Here is a 6,367-nt window from a genome sequence, read left to right as displayed (position 1 = left end):
AAGACATTAAAAATATTGGTAGACTTCGAGATTTTAGTCACGGACAAGGGGACTATTTCTCACCAGGGACCAGGCCCATATTTGATTTTTGATAGTAAGTTTAACATTTACAAAGCGAAAGGTATATAATATATTGTAGCCTACACCTCGCGGACTGCTATGTGTTCAACAATAATTCACAGTTGCCTCTTTTCAAGTATCATGGCTCGAGCTTTCTTTGAAGATATGATGTACCCTATGTCAGAGAGGTGTTTCTGGGACCACATTTCTTTCAAGGTAAGATTATAGCAATGTTTTGATATGTTTAGGCCTATTTACATGTATATTTCTAGTATTGTACCTAATGTCGGCTGTTAGGCTAAATGTATTTTTTTTCTCCAAATGCAGACAATGACCCAAAACACACTGCCGCCCAGGTTTGCATTGCAAATGAGGACATAAACTGGGTCAAGACGCCAGCAGAGTAAGTAGACCTTTATGTAGTAAAATAAAAAATACCTACAACACCTATGGTAGGCCTACAGTATATCTAAAAAATATTTTTGTTCCCATCTCTACATGTATTAGGTCTCCTGATTTAAACCCGATTGAACTTGTTAGGCATCAACTGAAAACATTCATCCATAACTCTGCCAAGCCTACAGTAACAAGCAAAGATGAACTGATGAAGGCCATGAAGACGTTTTGGCTTGAGAAATTAACACAACAACACAAGGTTTTACCCGTGGTTGTGGAGCTGGGGGGAGTAAGAGAGAGAAAGAGATATGATGGACCCAATGTCAGAGAGGTGTTTTTGGGACCCCATCGTGTCTATTGTCCTGCTAATAGCACTTGTGAAAAACAAGTGTTTGAAAACATTAACGATATTTCAGAGCTTATTTTGTTTTCAAATAACAGAAAGTTACTGGCTGTACTAGAGAATTGAAAACCTATTTTATATTTCTACATATAGTATACGAGATTGATTTTAAGAAATGTAGCTTAATTAATTGGATTAATATGCCAAGAAAAACAAATCCCTCAGGAAAATATACATGACCTTTATTTAACTAGGCAAGTCAGTTAAGAACAAATTCGTATTTACAATGACAGCCTACACCGGCCTATGGGATTCCCAATCACGGCCGGTTGTGATACAGCTAACCTAACTAAGAAATGCATTTGACGATGCAATTCTCCCCCTACCCTCCTTCATGGCAAGAATATATTGTCCTGCTAATAGCCCATAATGGCGCTGTACAATGTGACCGGTTTGGAGTAGGCTACAGTACTACAGTAAGAACAAAATAATCCTAACATTTTGTCACAAGAATTTTCAATCCCAATGATGATAACAATCACTGTAGCTTTGACCAATTCCGCCTAGGTTGTAAAGCTAGGGTTAATAAGAATTAGGCAAAGTCTCAGATTCTGCAAAAGGTTAGTTGTAGTTTATTCATGAGAGCTCTAAAAACCATATAATGCGCATAGCCTTTTATATAACTCCTACAAGTCTACAAGAACATCTGTTCCTCCCTGGATGGAGGAACTTTCTCTCCTGTCCTTGGTCTCACAGGACCAAAACATGTCTGTCAGTTCCTCTTTATCACACACAAACAAATGTTTCCACTGTCTCACAATATTCTAGTATTATGTCTAAACACATTGTCTAAGCTTCTGTAACTATTAGGGTAAAATACTTTAGTCATTACTCTTAATGTCATTCAGATTATTTTATTATTACTTTAAACATATACATTCCCTTATCACATTTCCACACCCTCATTGTAATCGAACAAAAATCCACACGGAGAGTCAGGGAAAATAAAAATGTCAATGATTTATCAAGACCAGTCCCCATGCTTGTCTCGACCTGTCTTTTCCCCTCGACTCTACCATTCATTTTGAAAGTATTTTCCAGTAAGCAACAATGTTTACATACATTAGCCTACTTTATTTCAATATTTCTGTCATTCAGTGATATTTCTTCATTATGGATCCATATGGAAAATGACATATGCAAGAGGTGGTGGTAATATTTTTTCCTTTTAGAGACTATAATATGGCATCCAGGTCAGGATAACCAAAACATTTCTTTATTAAAAGACTATCAGAAAAAATGTTGGTACTTATTTATTTTGATTCAAAGCCATGAGTGAGTCACTCAGCTTGATGGAGGTGCCGAGGCTATATGACTGCGGCATCAACTTGATTATATTCAGTCAACACATATCTTAAGAATATCATGGAATTTAAAATTTTCGTTTCTCTTAGAATAAAAACAGCATAACAGTTTTACTAAGTAATACTGACAAGTAGAAACAACAAAAGTGCGTATTTGTCCAGGTGTGCACGTGCAGAACATAAGAAAAGCAATTCTTACACTATTGTTTTAAATTCAATCACCTTCTTCATCCTCATCATTCAGTTAATTGAAATTCAATTTTGAAGTAGTGCACAATTATCAGTTTCTACTTGGTTTATAACGCCCATTCATTGTCAGTTAGAGCCACAGTAGAGCCTTGGGACCCAAAATCATAAATCAGTGCTCTAACTCCCCCTTGTGCTGGTCTGGAGAAATGAAGCAGTGATGCAGGGTACTGTACTAAACCACAAATTACCTCTAAGTCCAGCAGTATAATCACAACACTTTTCATTGAGCAACCATTATATGCACAGTAGCAAAGTTAACCAGCATGTTGGTGTTGAGAACAACGTGGCGGAGGCAAGAATACAGCTCTTGCCTTAATTCTCTATAATAGTCTATAAATTCTCTATAATAGTATATAAAAAGTGAGTAGAGAGGAGACCAACTTAATTAGGTCTATAATCAATAGCCTAACTGTTAAATGTGCTTGGCTTTATAAATCATCCATATTCATCGACAGATCCTGCTTCTTTTTGAGTGTTTGTTTAATAGCCTACTGATTCTGTGAGCACCAAGCATCACACACCATGTCAGATTAAACAATTTTACAAAATCGTCTGTTTTTAGTCTTTGCTATGCTGCAATACAGGCTTCAGACTTTTTTCGTTAAAACAGCCGCTGGTATTATTTAATGTAGTTTACTCTGTTCCAAATTTTCAGAAAAACAATATTCATAATAACAATGCTACTTTCTTCTTGATCTCTTTATGTTATCATCATCATCGTTAAAGTCATCACAGAGCATGATTTGAAATGCAAAATAATTACCGTAAATAAGAAATGAACCATTTCCTTTTGGGAAATTGCATTCACAAATGAATGTGACCGTTTAATCTTTGCTGTAATAAAGGCTTTACAAAACCCCAAAAAACGTTGCTCTAGTACGCTTCTAATATATTTAGTGTTGTTTACGTGGTACCAAAATGGTCCAAAAGCACTCTAGTATTTTACACAACTTAGTCACATTTACTCCACACATGCGACTTCCCTTTAACCTCCTGCGCAACCAGTAAACATTACCGTTTCAACTTTATTTGTCATGTCCTCTGCATCCATTTTGCGGTCACGTGTTCAGAGTTTGTTATAACCAATTTATTGATTTGATTATGAGATGCTATAGGTCAGGCCCTATTGGTCACATGGATGCGATGCATACAAGTAAAGAGAACAGGGGTTGAGGAAATAGGGAATGTTTTTCCTAAACAGGGATTTCAGTAACAGGACTTTTCAGTCAGAAATGGCTGTAGTTATGTTGCAGCTTCAGCAACACAGACAGCATGATAAACACTGTTGAAGTTCTGTGGTGGTCGCTGCAGCAGGGAGGAGAGGGAGACAACAGGTGCTAGTCAGTGTCACTTGACATTTTTTTTTAACACAGCAAGTAGGAGCCTGAACCTTTCCCTGTGTAGGGTGCCGTCTGTCGGATGGGATGTTAAACGGGTGTCCTGACTCTCTGTGGTCATTAAAGATCCCATGGCACTTATTGTAAGAGTAGGGGTGTTAACCCCTGTGTCTTGGCTAAATTCCCAATCTGGCCCTCATACCATAAACGGTCACCTAATCATCCCAAGCTTACAATTGGGTCATTCATCCCCCCTCCTCTCCCCTGTAACTATTACATAGGTCATTGCTGTAAATGAGAATGTATTCTCAGTCAACGTACCTGGTAAAATAAGGGTTAAAAAATAAGACCATAGAATTGCATTTGGCTTATTTTGGACAGATTTTGGCTTCGTCTCCCCCCCTCTTGCTCAGCTGATCAAACATGGTCTGCCGTAGTAGCCAGAGCTTATTAGCTACTGAGAGCGGAGTGATTTTAAGAATCAGGAACTAGTGTTGGGCGGATGAGTAAAATCAAAATGTTTAAAGTTCCATGTCCTACAAGACAGACCTGTTGAGGGACGAGCATCACGTAGGAGTGAAGCCACCTAAGGTGAGAAGATAATGTCAGGATCTTAACACAGTGCAACCTCACCTGCTACTGATATGCCTTCGTGACCGATAATGCCTTCAGAAGGTATTCATACCCCTCGACTTATTCCAGATATAGAACACTATAAAAGGAAAACACTCTAGGTCCACAACGAAAACACCATGCTGCCGCCCGGAGATTAAAGGTGCCACATGCAAAAAAAAAAAAAAAAAAAAAAGGTTTACAAAACAATCCTTCATCCCCCCTGCAGTGACAATCCTCTATGGTGAACCGACATGGAAAAGCTCAGTGTGGAATGTGCATTTTTATGTCTGTTTTTATCCTTTTAAGTTTTTATGTAGATTTTTTTTATCCGTTCAATGCCAAGAGCGCCAAAGCAAATTTTCCATTTTGTGCAAACCTAATGGACAATTAATTTCTCTAATGCTAATTCTCTTTCAGCCTTCGAAGCCTACCCAACTTCACTTCATAAATACTTATCACGATTCAATCAGCGGAGCAAAGGAAGAGAAACTCATACATGTTAAAACCTCCAAGAGCGAGAAAAATGTGTCCGTTTTACACTTTACACAAAGTAGCTGAACAATCTAACTAACTAGCATGAGTAGGGTCAAAAACCATGAAATCCTGATACTTGATTCGAAATAGAGGAAGTTTGAGAAAACTCCATGCTCAGGGGAAAGGGCCCGCCTCAGTGCTGGAAGACAGCAGTCCAGTCCTTTTGAGGTTGAAAGGAATTTGACCAAGTCCCCCACCTCTAGAATGTTACGGTAAAGCAATCACCTTTAGTTAAAAAGGTCCAATGTAGCCCTCTCGGTATCAAATCATTTAATTGTGCTGCGCCCATCATTGTTTAACATTGTTGTCAGGAAAAATTCCAAAAGTATGGAAATCATCTCGTGCTGCCACTCCATAACGGTGGGGATAGAAGTGATCAAAAATAATTAGTGCCCAATTTCAACACTTCTTTGTCTAGCTAAGATTCTTGAATCATTGGTAAATGTACAACTTTGCCCTTTTTTTTATCTGAGAAATGTATTTAGAATGTAAACCAGGGTTTAGGCCTGGTCATAGCACTATTAGAGCAGGCACTTTGGTTGTCAATGCTTTAGACTCTAAAATTAAATGTGCTGCTTTGTTTGTGGACCTGTCAAAAGCTTTTGATACGGTTGATCATGCTATGTTATTGAATAAGTTGTCCTCGATAGGCCTGAGCTCTGACACCTGTTCATGCTTTCATGAACATCTTAGTGACGGAACTAAGGCCATGGTGATTGATGGGGTCAAGTCCGAAATTCTTGAAATACATAAAAGTGTTCCACAGGGGACAATACTAGGACCTCTTCTTCTCACTATTTACATAAATGCTATTGGTCAATCTGTTAAATTGTAAATGTAATTTATATGCGGATTAGAGCTGTCCCCACTTAGTCGACTGGTTGATTGATAGGCTGTTGGTAGACCGAGATTTCTTTAGTCGAGCAAAAGAAAAGTATGTAAGTGAACTACTCCATTGTGGAGGCTGTGTGGATGGCACAGTCCATCACTCTAAGACATGTGCTACTGAAATTGTATATTTTTATATTTTGTAAGAACAATGGCGCAACACCAATAAAAATAACATTGTTTGATAACAAATTCACTTTCTCCCACGCCAGACAGCGGTCACTGTCCAGGGTTCTGAAACATTGCGCTGAGTTAGGAGACGTGAAAACAGCCATTGCTTTAATTGTCTAAGAAAAGTGAGGAGAGAGGACACAGACCTCACCTTATTGTCTAAGGAAAGTGAGTAGAGAGGAAACAGCCCTCACCTTATTGTCTAAGGAAATTGAGGAGACGTGAAAACAGCCATTGCCTTAATTGTCTAAGGAAAGTGAGGAGAGGAAACCCCAACTTAATTAGGTCTATAATCAATTGACTACCTGTTAAATGTGACTGGCTTTATAAATAATCTACACACACACACACACACAGAGAAAGTATTCAGACTCAAATTAAATAAAAACATTTCCTCAATCTACACACAA

Source organism: Oncorhynchus clarkii, chromosome 4 (assembly GCF_045791955.1).
Source record: "Oncorhynchus clarkii lewisi isolate Uvic-CL-2024 chromosome 4, UVic_Ocla_1.0, whole genome shotgun sequence".
Classification (NCBI taxonomy): domain Eukaryota; kingdom Metazoa; phylum Chordata; class Actinopteri; order Salmoniformes; family Salmonidae; genus Oncorhynchus; species Oncorhynchus clarkii.
Note: the sequence above shows the minus strand (reverse complement) of the source record.